The 20,445-nt window shown below is 44.8% G+C and overlaps 1 long non-coding RNA gene across 2 annotated transcripts; it reads right to left on the bottom strand.

Annotated features, from left to right (window-relative positions):
• Positions 1 to 9,061: 9,061 nt before the first annotated feature.
• LOC144314509 (uncharacterized) lies at positions 9,062 to 19,449 on the bottom strand. Of its 2 annotated transcripts, XR_013380412.1 has the most exons (3): positions 19,380 to 19,449; positions 11,509 to 14,863; positions 9,062 to 10,419 (listed from the first exon to the last, which is right to left on the bottom strand). It is a non-coding gene; the product is annotated as an uncharacterized LOC144314509 (long non-coding RNA). The 2 variants fall into 2 exon arrangements; XR_013380411.1 differs by lacking the exon at positions 19,380 to 19,449 and having other exon boundaries at positions 11,509 to 19,302.
• Positions 19,450 to 20,445: the final 996 nt, after the last annotated feature.

Raw genomic sequence — 20,445 nt, 5'->3', positions numbered from 1 at the left:
TGCTCCTCCCTCTGCCCATGTCTCTGCCTCTCTCTCTCTGTGTCTCTCATGAATAAATAAAATCTTAAAAAAAAAAAAAAAAACAACAACAACAACCCGGGGGATCCCTGGGTGGCTCAGTGGTTTAGTGCCTGCCTTAGGCCCAGGGTGTGATCCCTGGGTCTCAGGATCCAGTCCCACATTGGGCTCCCTGCTGGGAGCCTGCTTCTCCCTCTGCCTGTGTCTCTGCCTCTGTGTGTGTGTGTGTCTCTCTCATGAATAAATAAATGAAATCTTAAAAAAAAAAAAGAAACAAATCATTCTGATACTTGTGTAAATGGTAAGGCGGACTCTCTTGAGGACTGTCTCAATAGGTGCAGAGATCACTGCAATGGGCTTTGGCAGTAGGTACAAGTGGGGATTTGCAGCCAAGGAGTCGGTGTGGGTCAGTGGATGGAAAGTTAACTAAGTGCAAACCTCAGAAAAGAGGGGGATTTGGTTGAAACAGCCAACAGGACAGGACCGTTGCTGAGGGCAGGCCGGGTGAGCCCCCCCTCCACTGTCTGGGGGCTGGTGGGCGGGGCCTGTGGTCACACGTGGAGGACACCATGTGGCCTCCCTGGGAGAGGGAGTTCTGGCTAAGCTAAGGTAGGGCTGGCAGGCCCAAGCACCTGGCCTACTTGAAAAACAGAGGAGCCAGACTAAAGTCTGGTCCTCGTCACACACACCCTCTCACAGATAGTCCTCTCCCTGGAAGACGGGAAGGACTGTCAACGGCTGGCAATGTCTCTAAAATGCCAGCCTTTTTCTTCCACAGCTCAAGGAGCCATGATGGAAGGGAAGAGCAGGGCAAACTGCCAAAGTAGCAGGGTGGGGGTCGTGAAAGGCAGCACTAGAAGTGACCAACATTGGGGCGCCTGGCTGGCTCAGTCAGTAGAGCATGTGACTCTTGACCTTGGAGTCATGAGTTTAAGCCTCAACTTGGGGTAGAGTTTACTTAAAAGAAAACAAAAATATTTTTAAGTGGCCAACATTAATAGTTTGTCCCATAGCAGGAAGGGAAGAGCTAGCCTCAAAGTGACAGGGGACAAGGACTGGGCACTGCCACGATCTACTGAGGATATGCAACCCGTACAAGTGTAATATCACAACACAACAATTGAAGGCAGGAGATTGCATCACACGTTACAGAAAAATATTAGAGTGTGGGGCTCCTGGGTGGCCCAGTCGGTGAAGTGTCTGCTTTTGGCTCAGGTCAGGATCCCGGGGTCCTGGGATTGAACCCCGCATCATCCACTGGATGATGGGAGCCCGTTTCTCCCTCTCCCTTTGTCTGCCACTCCTCCTGCTTGCGCTTTCTCTCTCTCTCAAATAAATAAATAAATCTTTTTTAATCAAAAGAATTTTTAAAAATATTAGAATGCATATAATGAAAAGGTTGTTGGGTAGTCTCCCAATATCCATCTCTTCCCTTAACCCGAATGACACAGTCCTAGATGTTCTTGGGAGTGAGTTTTCCAACATCCCTGAATCTCGAGGAAGACTTGAAAGAGGAACCGGTCTCTGATCCCCCTGGGCATCCAGCCACCAGAGGTAACCCAGCATGGAGCTCACCCCAGTGCCTTGATACAGTGAGCAAAGAGCTAGACCATAACTAGACTTGTCTGTTCCTTTTATAGGACAGGATGACAGAAGCGTGCCACTAGGTGCGGCCACTAGCGCTCTGCGTTGCCTGGACTCCCATCTATCCAGGGAAGACATTCTTTGTAGACATACTAAGTGAGCAATGCTTTTATTTTTGCCTTTGAAACATCTTTCAAATGTACAAATCTCACCTCCCAGACCCTTGAGCTGAATCGTGAAGTCTTTAGAAAGCAGCCATTCCTGACAAAAGGCACAAAGATTGACAGCTGTCCACCTTCTAGAACCCCACCCCACCACACCCCGTTGGCCAGCCTGAGGCCCTCTCCACCTCCTTCACTTCTAAACTGCAAGCTGCAGGTTTGGGGCTAGAGCATTATGGAGACCACGATCCATCACAAAGTCAGGGAAAGGAAATAGAGGATTTATTTTTTCCCCACCCCTTTACCCCCTACCCAAGTTACATGAGTTTCTAAGGCTAGAAACTGTTCTAAAGGTAAAAATCTGTTCAGATTTTTCTTGAGGAGCTAAATAGGCAAGAAACTCAAAACTCAGAAGTCCTGATACTAATAAAATGACCGAAGAAGAGTTTTCCTCTCTTCCATCTTCAGAGCCCTCTAACCCTCAAAGAAGTCCACAGAGCTGGAAAGATACAGGAGACAAAAGAGAGAGAAATCTAGGGCAGAAACAAAGAAGTGGAGAGCGTCACCACAACGTCCTTGAATGCTAAAACCAAGCCCTGATTAATCACTTTGAGTGCGAATCCCCAAATCAACTCTCTCTTTTTCATTAAAAAGGAACCATCTACCCTCTAACATTTTACAGAGCAGGTATAAAATAGAATTGAAAATGTAAATCCGAAACTGTGTCACGCCTCACCGAAGCCATAAAACCTGTAGAGAAGTGAAAGTTGCTAAAATCGGCCTCTCTGCTTCTTTGTTTAAACATTGGTGGAGGGCTGCCTAGAACCGAGCCGAGAAAGGGTGGACGTGAGCGGGGCAGGCGGCCGCTAACCGGCCGCACGTGAGAACTTGGGGGGGCAGGAGTTTGGGGCTCAGGCCAGCGGCACCTCCACCTCTCCCGGCCGCCCGCCGGGCTTTCCCCCTGCAGGGCGCCTTCCCCAGCCAAGGGCGCTTAGGAAGGTCAGCTCTGGCGAGGTTGGGCCAAAGCCCCCCAGCCTTCCTCCCGGGGGTCAGTGGCTGCTGAGCCTTTTTAGATGTTAATTTTATGATTCGCTCAAAGGCCTTCAGAAGAAAGAGGCTTTTAAGTAACGAGGGAATCAAATGGGTTTTAGGGCCTTGGCAAGCTGATTCAGATCGGTCTCTGGAAAGGTACAGAAGCATGCTGCAGAACTGGTCTGGCTTGGAGGCGAAACCACACTTAGGAGAGAATGTGTGCCACACGGGGAGGCCTCGCTTCCAGAAGGGAACGGAGCGAGGGGCCCTCTCCCAGTGTGGCTGCTTCCTCCCAAGAGACTTCTTCCCTGGCCTGGGAGACTGGAAAGAATCACCATATAAAAATGTCTATATTTGAATCATTATGATTCATAGTGACACAGTAGAAGTTCCTATGACTGAATTTAATCTATTAACGTTTCAACTAAAAACTATTTTTCCAGACGCCTGGGTGGCCCAGCCGTCGAGCATCTGCCTTTGGCTCAGGTCATGATCCCGGGGTCCCGGGATCGAGTCCCGCAGCAGGCTCCCCGCAGGGAGCCTGCTTCTCCCTCAGCCCCTGTCTCTGCCTCTCTCTGTGTGTCTCTCAACAGTAAATAAATAACATTTAGGAAGAAAGAGAAACTATTTTTCCCCAGTCTTGTCTAACACTCAGAATTTTGGATGACTTACTTTTCACCTCATGGTGGAACTTTCTTTCCATTTGCAAGATTTAAGTGTTTAGCGAGTATTTGCAGGCGAAGAGGCTGACAGCCCACCGAAGAGCCACACAAGGTGGCCAGGCACACCTAACAGCGCAGAAGGAAGGAAGTGTAGCGGGGTGCATCTGCTCGGGGTGCAGCAGAAAGGCTCAGCTGTGTCCCACCCCAGTCACCACCACAGCCCACCGTCCCACCCGCCAGAGCCTATAAAGGCAGAGGGGGGCTTAAGTGGCTTCTCTCTTCCTTTTTTTTTCTTTGTTGTTGTTTTTAATGAACTATTTCAAACATACACAATGACATAAAAAATAATGCAACCAACCCCTTTTACTCTCCCCCACCCCACAGAATAAGGAATAAAACATTTAATTTTTTAAAAAGATTTTATTCATGTATTCATAAGAGACACACACAGAGAGGCAGAGACATAGGGAGAGGGAGATGCAGGCTCCCTTCGGGGAGCCTGATGTGGGACTTGATCCTGTGACCCCAGGACCATGCCCTGAGCTGAAGGCAGCCGTCACCCAGGCGTCCCTAAAACATTTCAAAACCAGTTTCCAGCATAACTCTAACCTTAATCTGATTCTCCCTCCCTTCCAGAAGCAGCTCCTATCTTGAACTGAATTTTGCAGGGTCCCTGTCTACATAATCAACCTGAGTTGCCCCAAATGGTGTGTCAGCACCACGCTGGCTGCCCAAGTCTTGCTCTGTGCAGGCCAGCTGAAGCAATCTGCTGATAGTCCTTCCTGGAACCTGGCTGGGTGCAGAGAGGCACAGGCCAGAGCTCCCCTGGACTTCTGATCACCTGGGTGCGCTGTGCTGGGGTTTGTGAAGAGGGAGGCCCTGCAGGTCTCTGTCCAAGCACTGAGCACCCTGCCCAGAGAGCAGCAGCCCCACCCAGCTGGTCCCAGGCACTGGTTGGGGAGGTAAACAATTTCAAGGACGGTGATCCAAAGTGCAGGGACTCTCACACACGGGGACCTGGGACAGGGGCCCCACTTGCTCCAGTCTCAGCCCGGTACTGGTGTATAGTATCTATGCTTCTGCAGTTCACATCTTCCACTCAGTATCCTGAGATTTATCCATGTTGACTAGCATCACTCTAGCTCGTTCATTTTCATTGCTATTTGGTATTCCTTTATAGGAAAATACAACAATTTACTTATCCATTCTTCTGGTGATGGCAATTTCATTTGTTTCCAATTTTCCAGTATCAAAGAATGATACTTGAGATATTCCTATACGTGTTTCCTGGTCCTGAGCAAGGGCTTGTCTTACTGGATCTTATCATATCCGTATTTTTCAATGTGGTAGATATTTCCAAATTATTCTACCAAGCAGTTACTCAAGTATACTCTGAAGGTTTGCTCCTTATCCATGCCAGTAGTCGCTATCATGAGTTTGAATTTTCATCAATCTTAAGAGTATAAAATATTTGGGTTTTTTTAAAAGATTTTATTGATTTATTCATGAGAGACACACAGAGAGGCAGAGACACAGACAGAGGGAGAAGCAGATTCCCTGTGGGGAGCCTGATGCCGCACTCGATCCCAGGACCCCAGGATCATGACCTGAGCTGAAGGCTGACACTCAACCACCCAGGTACCCCTTTTTTGTGGTTTTAATATTCTTTTGCCTGATTGTTGGGAACTTTTCCCATTAATTTTCCACCTGTTTCTGTCTTGAGAAATTGCCTGTCTCTTCTATTGGGTTGTTCATCTTTGTGAGTAACATTCTTTCTTCCTGTATTTTATATAGCAATCTTCTGCTGCTAGTATTTGTGGGTAAAATAGAGGGCACATACCTTCTCCCAGTCAATGACTTGGAGTCAAATTATACCTTAATTTTGTCTTCTGATGGTGTTTTAAAATTTAATATTTTAGTCTTGTTATTTATGCTTTTTTTGTGATTTGTAAGAAGTCTTTTCTTAACATGGGATCCTAACCATGTCTTTGGTGGAAAAACGTGAAAATTTTAATCTTTTCTATTTAGATCTTTAATCTATCCTGGAACTGATTTTTGTTTGTAATATGAAGATTCAATCTTTTTAAATATATGTAAACTTCACATATTTATTAAAGATTTTATTTATTTATTTTAGAGAGCGGGGGAGGGGATAGGTAGAGGAAGAGAGAATCTTGAGCAGACACTGCGCTGAGCATGGAGCCTCACTCAGACTCAGTCTTACAACCCTGAGATCATGACCTGAGCCAAAATCAAGAACTGAATGCTTAATTGACCGAGCCACCCAGGCACCCCTAAGATTTTATTTTTAAGTAATTTCTACACCCAACATGGGGCTCGAACTCACAACCCTGAGGTCTAGAATCCCACGTTCTACTGAATGAGCCAGCCAGGTGCCCCTGAAGATTTATTCTTACTTTTTCCCATCTGATTAACCAGTTGTCTGGACCCCATCAACCTAAAAATCTGTCTTAAGAGGCATTTGATCTATCAATACTTTTTGCTAGCAGTATTAGTATTGCTAAATTTAGAATTATTTCTATTTTGCTCTTTCTTTTCCGTGCTCATTTTATGCTACTACCTTTTTTCTGCTTCTCTGCCTTATTTCATTTTAAGAAGTTTGACTTAGTTGCCCACCCCCTCCACTGGATTCAAATGTACATACTTCATTCCATGGTCCTCAATTGCTACTGGCATCAGAATCACCTGGAGAGCTTGTTAAAACACAGATTGCTGGTCTCCAGACCAGCGTCCTGATTTAGATTTCTGGTACAGAGCCCAATAACTTGCATTTCTTAAAAATTTCCAGGTGGTGCTGATAATGGTGGTCCAGGAGCCCACTTTGAGAAACACTGTTTAAATTCTATTCTCTTAATACTCAGCCTTTGCTTTTTAACATCCATAGTTAACAAAGCATAAAATTAATAAGTATCTTTGCTATTCTTCCTAAAAATATGAGGACTTTAAATATTTGAACTCTAATTTTCCTCTCTTGTGTCACACGTTTCTGTGAACCAGGATTTTTTTTTAATTTTTATTTATTTATGATAGTCACACAGAGAGAGAAAGAGAGGCAGAGACACAGGCAGAGGGAGAAGTAGGCTCCATGCACCAGGAGCCCGACGTGGGACTCAATCCCGGGTCTCCAGGACTGCACCCTGGGCCAAAGGCAGGTGCTAAACCACTGTGCCACCTAGGGATCCTGTGATCCAGGATTTTAATTTGACCTTGTCTTTTAACTCCCAAATCAGATCCCATTATTGTTTTCAGGTTGAGGTTATGAAGACCTTCACATATGCTGACCAGTTTTGTTTGCTCAGATCTCATTCTTGAGATTTCAGAACTTCCTCCTGGAATTATTTTCTTCTTGTGAATTGCACGCTTTAGTTCTCTCACTGAGGGTCTGCTGGCAGTAAATGCTCAAATTTTTTTGCTGTTACTGTTTGTTATTTTTGAATTTGTCCATTTTGTTTGTGGGAGTATTTGGGGGAAAGGGTATGAAAACATCTTTTTTGTACTCACACTCTTGAAGGATAGGTTAGCTAGACATATAATTTTTCTATTTTACCACTCACTGTGTCTCAGCATTTTGAAGGTACCAGCTCTTTCCTGCCTCCACTTGCACTCTTATCTTTGAGAAATCCGCTGTTGATCTCACTGTCACACCTTCTTAAGGCACCTGTCTTTCTGTAGCTGCATGTAGTTGTTTTTCTTCAGTGATCTCAGTACCTCTATGCTGAGTGAAGGCCTTTGTTTTATTTATTCTGTTTAGGACTCACCATTATTCCAGATTCTAAGGATTCATCACTTTGAGCAATTATAAAAAATTGTTAGACATTCTCTTGTTGAAAAGCACTTTTTACCTGTTCTCTCCATCACTCATGGAAGTTTTAGGAGAAGCATATTAGATCCTCCTGGTTTATTCTCCCTGTCTCTTCACCTCTGCTTTTTCTCCATCATTTTGTCTCTCTGTGCTGTGTTCTGGGAAATTCTTCAGCTCTAATTTGATTCTTTCTTTAGATATGTCAAATCTATTTAACCTATTTGGTGGTTGTTTTTTTTTTTTTAATTTTATTGAATATACTTTTAAGCTCTTAGATGTTCTATTTAGTGCTTTTCCAAATCAGCCTAAAGCTGATCAGTGCTATTAGAAGTTAGGATAGTAGTTACCCTTAGGAGAGATATGGGTAATGACTGGAAGGAAATATGAGGGACAGGGGGTTTGGGGTGCCGGTAATGTTCTGTTTCTTATTATGGTGCTAATTACACAGTTGTGTTCAGATTTCAAAATTTCATCAAGCTATCCACTTATAATTTGTGTACTTTTGGGTATGTATATTAATATGATTATATTCTTGTTCCTTGTACTCTTGTTCCTTTCTTGTGTATATTTTTAAATTTAACCTAACATTTGAGGCATTTTTTTTATGCTGTATTTGATAAATCCAGTATCATAAGTTCTTAGGAGTTTTTGTTAATTCTAATTTATGGTGGCCTCTTTCTTCATGTTTTTTAATTTTGGAGTGGGAGCTTATATTCTGGCATTTATCTGTAGGAATCCTATAAGGCCTAGATTGAGACTATGTCTCCCCAGAAGGATCTGCACTGCTTTTGTCAGATGCCCAGAACTGTTACCAATTCAGGCTCATAAAATTAACTTCTCAAACCACTCAGTGTAGATTCAAACCTCAAACTGCAAACCTGATATATGGTCACAAATTCCTGGAAGCTACTTTTCTTCCCCACCCAGAGCATGGGCAAAGACAAATTACCTTATACTTCTCTTTGGTAAAAGTCTGATTTTTTTTTTTTAATATATTATTCAGTCCATTCTTTCCTGGAAGCCATAGCCCTTGGTGGGGAGGGGTCTTAGAATGCTCAGGTTCATCTCCCTAATGTGCATGAGTCCCCCTCTACTAAGGCATTGTCTACCAGGCCTACATGACCATGGAAGCATCTAGGTCACCAGACTAAGTACCCCCAGCATTTGCTTACAACTGCAGTTTCCAGCTCCCATTCCATGTGTGGCTCCTGGGAGTTTCCTTGGCCTTCTTCTGACCTCAAACACACTGAAAAGGATATTCGTTACATTTAACTTAGCATTTCTAGGTATTTTGTATTTGGGTTACCCTGTTTTCACTTTGTTGTTGTTTGTTCTGATGAGTTAGCAGAGGTTCCAGCCTAGTTAACAACACAGTGTGTCTTGGAAGCTGAGCACAGGGCACTATTTTTGCTGGTGAAGCTCTAACAAACCTGGCACAGCTCAAGGGCCAGCAGTTCTGGTGGCGGTTGCCCAGCATGTAGAGTGAAGCTGATTAGGGCAAAAGCAGCAGCTCTCCGGAGGCATGAGGTTGGGGTAGTGTTCTCAGAGTCATTCCTGGAAGCCCAGCACAGATCTTGCTCCTCCAGATCTCCCAGTGATTTTGTAAGAATCTAATTCCCTTTGTCATAGCTCTTTCTCCTTAAAATAGAAAGAGTGGTTTCTTTTATCTATGACTGAACCCTGCCTAGCACAGACAGCAAGAGTCTCAAGACAGAAGTGATTAATAAACATAAAAGGGTTTGGCCATATTTGTAATTGGAGAAATGCAAATTAAAAGGATATGTTTTTAATTTTTTAAATTTTTTTTCAAAAAGATACATTTTACCTATTACATTGGCAAATATTCAAAATATGATGTCCAGTGATGGTCAAGATTTGAGGAAACAGAGACACTCTCATAAGAAGATTAATACAACTTTTCTGGATAACAAAGCTTTAAAAGTGTATACAACCTTTGACCTGGTGATTCTACTTCTTATAGTTTAACCTAGAGGAATAATCAAGTATGTGCACAAAGATTTAATTGCAAGAATATTCAATGAATCATTGTCTGTAGTTTTCTTTTTTTGGTAGTTTTTTAAAAAGGAAATTATCTCATGTTGAACAATTGAGGGCTGGTCAAATAAATTACAGCACATACATAATAGAGAACATAATCCAAACTTTGAAAAATCTGTAGTACAAGAATGCTAAAGACAAGGGAAACTGTTGCTAATGTTAAATGGAAAAACCAGTGGCAAACAGCATGCACAAGATGATCTCGTTTTTAGTAAAATAAGAAGCTAATGAAACAATATTTTCAAAATATTAGCAAATAATAAGCATCTGACAAACATTATTTTGAGCAAAGAAGCCAGAGATAAAACACCTCACTTTAAAAGAAGCCAAAATCATGTTTGCCTTGATGTGTGTGGGGTGGAGAGGATTCAGGGAAAATGGATATTGATTGGGAAGGAGCATAGGAAAACTTCTGGTTACTGGAAACATTTTATATCTTGAGCTCAAATGTGGTCATACAGGTATCCACAAATATACAACTTTATTGAGCTATGCACTGAAGATGAGTATTCTTCAAGCACCTTATTGTCTGTGTGTTAAAATTGAACGAAAAAGTAAATCATTCTGCCGGTGTGTCCTGTGCCCTGCCCTCATACTGGAGCAGATGGTTAGTCACATGCTGGTTGTCTGGAGAGAGGTGTGACAAAGAGCTAGCCTATGTGGCAGCAGCTTCTTTCAGCCCACGTTCTCCTCTGGGCTGATCCATCCTAGGGCTGTACCAGCTGCCCTGCCTGCAGAGTTCAGGAAGGAAATTCCTTAGCCATTGGATATGTCCACCTTCACACTGAGGTTTGCCTTGGTCTCTGCCCCTACCTCTATGGATGGCCCCATCTGAAACCATCCTAGGGCAAGAAAAAGGCAAAGAGAAGGAGGGTGTGCCCCAGGAGAGGAGGAGGATGGAGGTGAGAAATGGGGAGCAAGACATTGAAAGGGGGATCCCTGGGTGGCGTAGCGGTTTGGCGCCTGCCTTTGGCCCAGGGCGCGATCCTGGAGACCCCGGATCGAGTCCCACGTCGGGCTCCCGGTGCATGGAGCCTGCTTCTCCCTCTGCCTGTGTCTCTGCCTCTCTCTCTCTCTGTGACTATCATAAATAAATAAAAGAGAAAAAAAAAAGACATTGAAAGGATCTATTTCAAGGAATTACTAAGCAGGGACAGTGGTCAAATATCTCCCATTGTAAAGAAAGAAAGAAAGGAAGGAAGAAGCAGGCAGGCAGGCGAGCAGGAGCATAAAAGACTTCAAAGATGTGCAATAAAATATAATAGAGTTATGGATGCATTTTCTTTCTTTCTTTTCTTTTTCTTTTTTCTTTTTTTCAACAAATGTGTATTATTCCTGGAATAAGAAAAAGAGGGTGTTTGTGCTTTATGGTACTTAACATGTTACAGTAAGAAGTGCACAACATGTATCAGTTCCCAACAGGTCCTTTTCAATTTTGATCTTCTGTCCATCTGCCCTGGTCGTAGATTATCTCAGGTCAACCCAATCTGGTCTGTGATAATCTTGGGGAATGTATAACCTTTAGGATTGTGCAAGAAATGTGATTTTACTGGGAGTCTTTTTCTTGATAACAAATTACTGAAGATGGAGCCAAGAAAAAAAAGGTGCTCTGGCATTCATGAGCAGATGTGCTGGATTCTCTCCAGCATTACACACAAGGTGGGTCCTGAGCACAGAGCTGTGAAGGAGGGAGTGGTTACCTCACACCCCCAGGCCTTCACTTTCCATGCTCTTCCTCCCTTTAAACACTTGTTCCTAGGAAAGGCTCTATAGACACTTTCCTACTGAACTTAAAAGCACTTAGAGGGGCACCTGGATGGCTCAGTTGGTTGGGTGTCTGCCTTCGGCTCAGGTCATGATCACAGGGTCCAGGGATCAAGCCCTGAGTTGGGCTCCCTGCTCATTGGGGAGTCTGGTTCTCTCTCTCCCTCTGTACCTTCCCAGACTTGTGCTCACACTTTTTCTCTCTCAATAAGTAAATAAAATCTTGAGTGGGGGAACTTAGAGAACAGAGCCCTCAAGAGGCTCAGAATCCAAGGAGAGATTCTCTGGTTGTAGATTTCTGCAAAAAAGTCAGCTGCCACATGGGTGTTTTAATGATGGGACAAGCAGCCTCTCCCACCCACTCAGCCACTATAACCCTGACCTATTTCCCACTTACTGTTCTTACCTCACTGTTCCTGACCTGGACGGCTCGTAGTTGTTGCCACAATGTAAAATCGTATCATTGTTGATTCCGCCCCATTCTATACTCAGTTTGGTGATCACATGCTTCTGAAAAGAAAGTCTGAGGTGACCTGGGATGCCCAAGGGGCTTCTCTGCAGGAAGTGGGCCTACTGAGCGCTGGAAAGTTGCATGTAGTTGGGAGGCAAGGAGATGCAAGGGCTTGGAGGCAGGACTATGATGAAACCCATCTGGCTGGAGCAGAGAATTTAGGTGGAGTTCCTTCTGCCCAGAGGCTAGATAGAAGCTCAAGATGCATTTCCTGATAGGATGGATGGGATGGTAGGATATGGAAGAGCGGCTGATTAATGTGGATTTTATGTTGTAAGTGATAATGAGCCAAATAAATACTCTGAGCAGCCCAGTGATAAGCTGAAAACGTACTTTAGGGAGATGGATCTGTGCAGGACAGATAAGGAAGGGAGAGCTGGTGATGAGGAAGCTGGGCTGTAGGCTACTCCCCAGCAGAGAGAAGCCTTAGGGAGGCAGCCACAAAAACAGACCTTACAAAATAAGAATCACTGGATTTTAGTGCCTAATTAGATGTGAAGGGTCCACAGTAGGAAAGGACCAAAGTCAGTGCTGACATATAAACCTGGGGAAATTTGATTCACTTCCCTGCGCCTTTCCCATTAATTCATTCACTGCTCATCAATTGAACATTTACTGTGTGGCAGGCCCTATGCAAGAGCTAAAGATGAAAAAGATGGATAAGAGAGACCATGCCATGAAGTTCATAGCCTAGTGCAAGAAAAGATAGAATCTGCAGTTATAAAAATGATGTGGAGATGCAGGATGGGCAGTTGGCCCAGGCAGGAGGGTCTTTAATCCCTCATGACACATAGGGGACCATCAACATTAACACCTCCCTCCCACATTGGCTCACTTTGCCATGGCTTTTTTTTTTTTTTTTTAAGATTTTATTTATTTATTTGTTTAATTTTCTTTTATTAAGATTTTATTTAATTACTCATGACAGACTCAGAGAGAGAGAGGCAGAGACACAGGCAGAGGGATTAGCAGGCGTCATGCAGGGAGCCTGATGTGGGACTCGATCCCGCGACTCCAGGATCACATCCCAGGCTGAAGGTGGTGCTGCTGAACCGCTGAGCCACCCATGGCTTCAGATGGAAGCAAAAGGTGAAAATTCCCAAGGGGCTGGAGGTGGGGTCTTGTGTGAAGGAGAGCACTGTAAAGAGGAAGGAGGTCGAGAAACCTGCCTTCTTTTCCTGATCCCAACCATACCAGGTCGCTACACATTTGGTTAGATCCCTGCTTAGCTTCTCACGTACGTTTCTCCCACTATCCTAAAGATACTGCTGAGAATTCTGGATGTTGGAGTTGGAAAAAAAAGAATTAATATACACAACCTTATTTTGTAGATGAAGAAACTCCCCTGGCAATGTTCCGTGTTCTTCATACCTCTCTCTCCTTGCTTTCACCAACCAAACTTAACTATTCTGGGTCATTAGCAAGATAAGTGATGAATACACAATAATGTGTTAATAAATCATAGAGTGGTGTTATGAGCTGGTAATGACTTAATGTGTTTTTCCTTCTAGGGTCATATATATTTTATAACAAAGTTCTCCAATACTCTTAACAACAATGAAGCCAAGTAAAAAACGTATGCCCCTAGATGGATAGAATCATAAGGATAGGAGGAGCATAAGATAGGAGCATAAGAGGGTAAGGGGGCTATCTGCAAAAGAGAGAGAGAGAGCTTCCCCAATTTTACCTTCCAAACCCAGTTTGCTGCCTCCTTGGCTTTCTATGAATGCAGCTAACCTAATACATTCAAATTCTTCTCACATGGACCAAGCCGATGGATGTATGATCTAATCAGGAGCAAGGGCAGGTAGGAGATAACAGTCATGAAGGTAAGAGGACACCATAGAAACAAGACGGGAATGATATAATCCTCTATTCCTCTTCCCTAATATTGGGATTTGAAATAATTTCATAAGCAAAGTAAGGTATGTAATGTCAGTTGCATATCAGAGATTTAGATCAATGATGTAGGGTCAGAAACCCCAGGAAGCATCAAAAGATGGGCCCTATCTTCCCAGTGCTGACACTGATGAGCTAGGACCCACCTCCTAGGGCAGATTTACTGTGTTCTCCAGGCCTCTGGCCTGATTTCCTCTCCAAACAGTACAATGTTTCTGCTGCACCAAGGACCAGCCAAGGGGACAGAAAGGCTGAAATTCAGCTCAGGCTCAGCTCACCAAGCCCTACGTCATGACCAGGTCTACACCAGTCCAGAGTAAAGAGTACCTTTTTTTTTGTGATCTAACTAAAGAAGTGTCTGTTTCTAATTTGAACAAAGGCATAACTATCTATCTATCTATCTATCTCTTGCCTCCCTGGAGACTACAGAAGACTAAACTGATGCCTTTGTAAATAAGTAAGGTAACTTCAGTCCCTCTGAGGGCCGATGTCAAGACCATGCCAAACAAAACACAGTACTGAATTTAAAAGAACACATTGGAGAGTAATTTCCCTCATGCCTCCAAGTGTCTTGAAAATTGTCCATTGCCACCACTTCTATTCATCTCAGATAATGCAATAAGGCAAGAAAAAGAAATAAAAAGCATAAAAAGTGAACAGGGAGAAGTAAAATCATATTTATTTGTAGATAACATGATTATAAGCATAGAAGAAATAAATTTATCAAAGTCACTGTCTATAAGGCAATACTCAAAAATCAGTCATATTTCCATATATTTACAACCCAAAATTTGGAAATTAAAAAAATTGAATATCATTTATAATAGCATCAAAAACATAAATACCTAGGGTTAAATCTAATAACAAGTGCCAGATCTCTATGCTGATAACTGCAAAACATTTCTAAAAGAAATTAAAGAAAACCCAAATAGATATTCTAATATGAAGAAGGAAGAGATCCATGTAGTGGTAATGTATCTACATTTGACTTGAAGTGATAAAGTATTAGTTCTAGGGACACCTGGGTGGCTCTGTGGGTAAGCCTCTGCCTTCCGCTCAGGGCGTGATCCTGGGTTCTGGGATTGAGTCTCGCATCGGGCTCCTTGTGTGGAGCCTGCTTCTCCCTCTGCCTATGTTTCTGTCTCTCTCTCTGTCTCTCATGAATAAATAAAATCTTTTAAAAATATATTAGTTGGGCAGCCTGGGTGGCTCAGTGGTTTAGCGCCACCTTCACCTTCGGCCCAGGGCCTGATCCTGGAGACCCAGATCGAGTCCCACGTCGAGTCCCACGTCGGGCTCCCTGGATGGAGCCTGCTTCTCCCTCTGACTGTGTCTCTGCCTCTCTCTCTCTCTGTTGCTCACGAATAAAATATATATATATATATTAGTTTTAATTAGACTATGAAATGTTAAGTCTGTACATTATAATCCCTAGAACAACCATTAAAAACATACAAAGAGATACAATGAAAAATTCAATAGATAATAAAAATGAAGTGGTTGCCTGAGTGGCTCAGTTGGTTGAGTGTCCAACTCTTGATTTCAAGTCATGATCTCAGGGTGGTGGGATAGAGCCCCACACTGGCTCTAAGCTCTGCAGGAAGTCTGCTTTGGATTCTTTCCCTCTTCCCCTCCCCCTGCTTTCTCTCTCTCTCATAAATAAATAAATCTTTTTTTAAAAAAAGAAAAACAGGGGCAGCCCAGGTGGCTCAGTGGTTTAGCGTCACCTTCAGCCCAGGGCCTGATGCTGGCAACCCAGGGTCAAGTCCCATGTCATGCTCCCTGCATGGAACCTGCTTCTCTCTCTGCCTGTGTCTCTGCCTCTCTCTTTGTGTCTCTCATGAATAAATAAATAAAATCTTTAAAAATAAATAAATAAAAACATTAAAAAATTTCAGATAATCCAAAATAAGATAGGACAGAAAAAGTAAATGGTGAAAAACGGAAGAAGCAAAAAAGAAATAATTTTTTTAACTAACCTAAATCCAGACATGTCAATAACTGCATTAAATACAAATAATCTAAAAAAAAAAAAAACAAATAATCTTTTTTTTTTAAGATTTTATTTATTTATTCATGAGAGAGAGAGAGAGAGAGAGAGGCAGAGACACAGGCAGAGGGAGAAGCAGGCTCTATGCAGGGAGCCTGACATGGGACTTGATCCCAGGTCTCCAGGATCACACCCTGGGCTCAAGGCAGCGCTAAACCGCTGAGCCCCCGGGGCTGCCCAAATATAAATAATCTAAACCAGTGTCTGCGAATTTTTTCTATAAAGTACCAGATAGTAAACATTTGGAGATTTCTCAGTCATATGATCTGTGTTGCAACTACTCAAGTCTGCTTTTGTAAGGGAAAAGCTGCCAAAGAAAAGAGATTAATGAATGAGCATGGCTAAGTTTTAATAAAACTTCAGTAACCAAAACAGGCCACTAACCAGATCTAACCCACAGGCATAGTCGCAGGCCATGATCTCAACATGCAAATTAAGAGACGAGTTTCAGAATAGATGAAAATACAAAACCAGACTATATGCTGTCTGCAAAATACACACACACATACACACACACACACACTCATCTTAAGTATAATGATAGAAGTAGCTTACAAACAAAAAGATGGAAACCAATGTGCCACGCAAACACTAACCAAGGGAAAGCTGGGTGGTTAGGTTAATACCAAAGGAGACTTCAGAGCAAAAAAATGACCCAGGATAAAGAGGGACATAATGGCTGAAAGACAATTCTCTAAAAGCCCTCACGTCTCTGAACATCTTGTGAGCAGAGGCAAATGACTATCTTGGATCTTGAGTATTTTTTCAAAGATGTTTGTGCAGTAACAGCACTGGACACAGAAACCACTCCCCTCCCGCGTAAGACAGCGGCTGGTTTGCTTTCAGTCCAGTATAATAACTGCAAAGGTCAGGAAGATTTCCCGCCCATGATCAAAGATTTGGGGTTCCCTAATCCCAGGGATCATCTGCTGTGCTACAGCCCACTGCACAGGCAGGTGCCATCTGGCCCTGGTTGCATCAGCCACTGAGCAATGGGGTTCAAGGAAGTGGTGAAGAGGCTGACAGTGTGGCTACTGCTTTTGTGGCTACTAACATCCTGTGTCTTCTGCCAGCATCTATGAAACCGTGGCAGGCTAACAAGCTTGCAAGTGGGGTAAAACCTCATACCCTTTACTGTGCTTGCAAAGGATAAAAGGGTTGCCAAGATGGCACAGCCATTCTAAATGTGACAACAGAGCTTCAAAATACCTGTAGCAAAAAATGATAAAACGAAGGGGAAATGGACAAATCCAAAATGACAGGTGGGGAGTTCATTACTCCTCTCTGTGATCGATGGAACAAGTAGAAAATTAGCAAGGACACAAAACTGAAAAACACTATCAACCAATTAATATAATTGATACTTGTGAATAGATCACTTAATAACGTTCATCCTGAGAAACACTCACCAAAGTAGACCATATCCAAGGTCATAAAACAAGCCTTGATAAAGTTAAAAGAACTGAAAGAATACAAAATTTGATCTGTGACCACAATGGAAATAAATCAGAAATCAATAAGAGAAAGAGAGCTGGAAAATCTCCAAACTTAAAAATTACTCAACAATACTTCTAGTTTCAACTCTCCAGGCTTGGAGAGACCCCACATTTTCATGGGCTTTAGCTCTGGAAGCCCCACCATGCTTTCAGGCAGGGGAAGAGGAAAATTAACCATTTTGAAAAACACCCAAAGAGATCTCCATAACAAAGGGCTTCCCTCTAAGGGAGTCTTATCTGATTTGAAGGAATGGCAATTAGCCAATTCAACCCCCCCTCAAGCCTTGTCTCGGGTAAGGGGAGGGGAAAAAAAAATCCAAACACTGCTTCTGAAGGTCACTGCCCCAGGACTCAAGCCCACTAAAAACAAATTTAATGATATGATTACAGAATATCTCCCTCCCCTCACACCTTACCACCATATCGACAGGGCTCTGGTATACAGTAATAGGGATTACAATGGAGAGCGCTGGCTGCAAAACACAGACTCTAAGAAATTCTTAGGAAAGCCTAAAGACAACAGGAAAGCATTAAAAATTGAGGAAACTAGAGGAAATTTCTGGTACTTGCAGCTATAGGAAAGATTAAACACAGGCAACTCCTGGCCCGATGAACATAATTTTACCCTAAAAGCCTGATTACCCCAGTTCCTCTTACCTGATACATTATGTCTGGCTTTTAACAAAAAAAAATTACTAGGCATGTTAAAAGACAAGAAAAATTACAGTATGAAAAGACAAAGCATCAGAACCTGACTCAGAAATGACACAGAGTTTGGAACTATCACACAGGGAATTTTTAAAGTCTATAAGGAAAAAGTAGACATGTAAGAACAATAGCAATAAGCACACCATATGGCCAATCATCTTTCACAAAGATGCAAAGTTAATTCCGTGGAAGAAAGTCTTTCAGAATATATAAAGAACTCTCAAAATTCAACAGTAAGATAATAAACTTTTTTTGAAAAATATTTTATTTCTTTATTTGAGTAGGAAGCGGGAGAGAATCCCAAGAAGACTCCCTGCGGAGAGTGGGGCCTGAAGGCCCGAGCGATTCCACAACCCTGAGATCACAACCCAAACCAAAATCAAGGGTCAGCTGCTTAACCAACTAAGCCACCCAGGTGCCCCCAGCCTGTTTTTTCTTTTAATGGGGAAAAAAGGCTTGACCAGATCTTTTGTCAATATTTATCACAAAGAAGCCCATAAAATGATGTTCAACATCATTAAGCCTTTATAAAATTGCACACTAAAACCATGATGAGGGTCGCCTGGGTGGCTCAGTGGTTGCGAGACTGCCTTTGCCCAGGGCCTGATCCCAGGGTCCAGGATCGAGTCCCACATCCGGCTCCCTGCAGGGAGCCTGCTTCTCCCTCTGCCTGTGTCTCTACCTCCCTCATGGGTAAATAAATAGAATCTTTAAAAAAAGAATAAAATAAAAAACAAAATAAAACCATGATGAGGGGGTACCTCAAGGGCTCAGTCAGTTGGGCATCTGGGGTAACTGAAAGGTCCTACATCTTGCCCTGGGAGCTGGTTAAGGTGTGCACATACACACATGAGCGTTCACCTCCCTGTCCTCTTAACTGTTCAGGTGCGCAGCTGGTTATACCTGGTGGTGTGCAGGTTACACCTCAATTGGCAAAAAGGGAAGAAAGACGAAAGGATGAAGGAGAGAAGAAAGAGAATGGAGAGAATGAAAGGAAGAGACTGGGAAAAGAAGGGAGGGAAGGGACAAAGGCAGAAAGGAACACCATCACCCAGGGGCGCCTCAAAGAACGGGACCACAGCTCTACTGCCACCTGCGTTGCGTCTTAAAGATGGGGACGCTCTCAGGTTCCCAGAGCAGCCGGGACCGGGCAGAGGCTTGGATCCCGGAGGGTACGACGTCAGAGTCTTTTTTCCAAACCACCTAACAGCTCAGAGTCACCTCCTCCCGGAAAGATGACCTCGAGAAACCTTCTCCCCGTCCGGGAAGGAGGTCGACCTCCCACCCCCGCCTAGGCCGGGAGCCGGCCCCAGGGCAGGGCCGCGCCCCTCCCCCACGGGCACTTTCCCGGGCGGGACGAGGCGGGACGAGGCGGGACGAGGCGGGACGAGGCGCGCCGGCCGCACACGGGGTCGCGGTCCGCTCCTCACGCACGCCCCGTGACTGCGCACGCCGCGCGTGGCGGCCGGCGCTCCTTTCGAGTTGGGAACCAGTTAGGAAAGGAGCGGCCACTTCCACCAACGAGAGCCCAGCCGCTCGCTGGGACACAGCCCCCGGCCCCCGACCGCGCCCCCGACCGCGCCCCCGGCCCCGCCCCGCCCCGCTCCGCTCACCTGCGCGCGCAGCCCCGCCCCAGCGCGCGGCCCGGAGACCGCGGCGCCGGCCCGCACGCTTTTATACGGCGCTATTTTGGTCTCGCGGCCTGATTGGCTGGTTGCGGGTGACGACACGCTCGCGCGCCGCGGGGCGGAGCCGAGACGGGGGGAGGGGCGCTTCCGGCGGGACTGGGGAGCGCGGAGGGGGCTGCGTGTGAGCGGGCTCCGCGGCGCCGAGGCTGCGGGGGGGACTCGGGGGCGCTCCCCCCGGACCTCCGAGCCCGCTCCGTGGTCTGTCGGTTACGGTAGGGCTCAGGGAAGGAGCCTGAGAGCCGAACTGACTCGTGCTTCGGGGACGGAGCTGCCGGGCGGCGTTCGGCGTCTTACGAAGCACGTGCTGCGAGCGGCCGCGCTGCTCGGGTGCGGTCTGGTGCCCGGCCCCGCCTGTCGGCGCCCCTGCGTCCGGCTCTGCACCGCCGACCTCCGAGCCCCCGCGGTGCGTCCTGCCCGGCTCCAAGCCAGAGCTCCCGTGCCCTCGTCCCACATGCTGAGCACGCAGCCACGTCTGTCCTGTCCTGTCCTGTCCTGCTGTCTGGCTGCCCGCCCTGTCGCGCTGCATTACTTTTCTGAGTCTCGGGGTTTTTCAGTTTTCTTTTTGGTGACTGGTTCGCTGCGTCGTGGGTGAAAGTTACTGAATAAACGCCAAGGGCGGTTCACGGAAAACCCTTTTAATCCTCCCAGAGCAAAGAGGACCTTGGGGGAGCTATTGCTCCCGTCGGACGGTGACTGAGCTTGAAAGGGGTTCTGCTCCTGAGTTCTGGGCCTCCTTCCAGTCCCGTCCTGTCGCCTCTGGCTGCAAAGGCCATAAAGGCCTCTGTGATTTCCGTAGCTCACAGCCTGCATTATCATTTGTAGTTGGTGTAGAAAGAACCTAACATAGGATTGAACACGAACATCACTAATAACTATCATTAATTTCAGTGTGCTGGGCATTGCAAGTGCTTAACCGATGTTTGCTTTAAAAAAAAAGATTTTATTGATTTATTCATGAGATACAGAGAGGCAGAGACATAGGCAGAGGAAA

The sequence above is a fragment of the Canis aureus genome, chromosome 1, assembly GCF_053574225.1.
Source record: "Canis aureus isolate CA01 chromosome 1, VMU_Caureus_v.1.0, whole genome shotgun sequence".
Lineage (NCBI taxonomy): Eukaryota > Metazoa > Chordata > Mammalia > Carnivora > Canidae > Canis > Canis aureus.
This window is presented reverse-complemented; position numbering and strand designations above follow the sequence as displayed.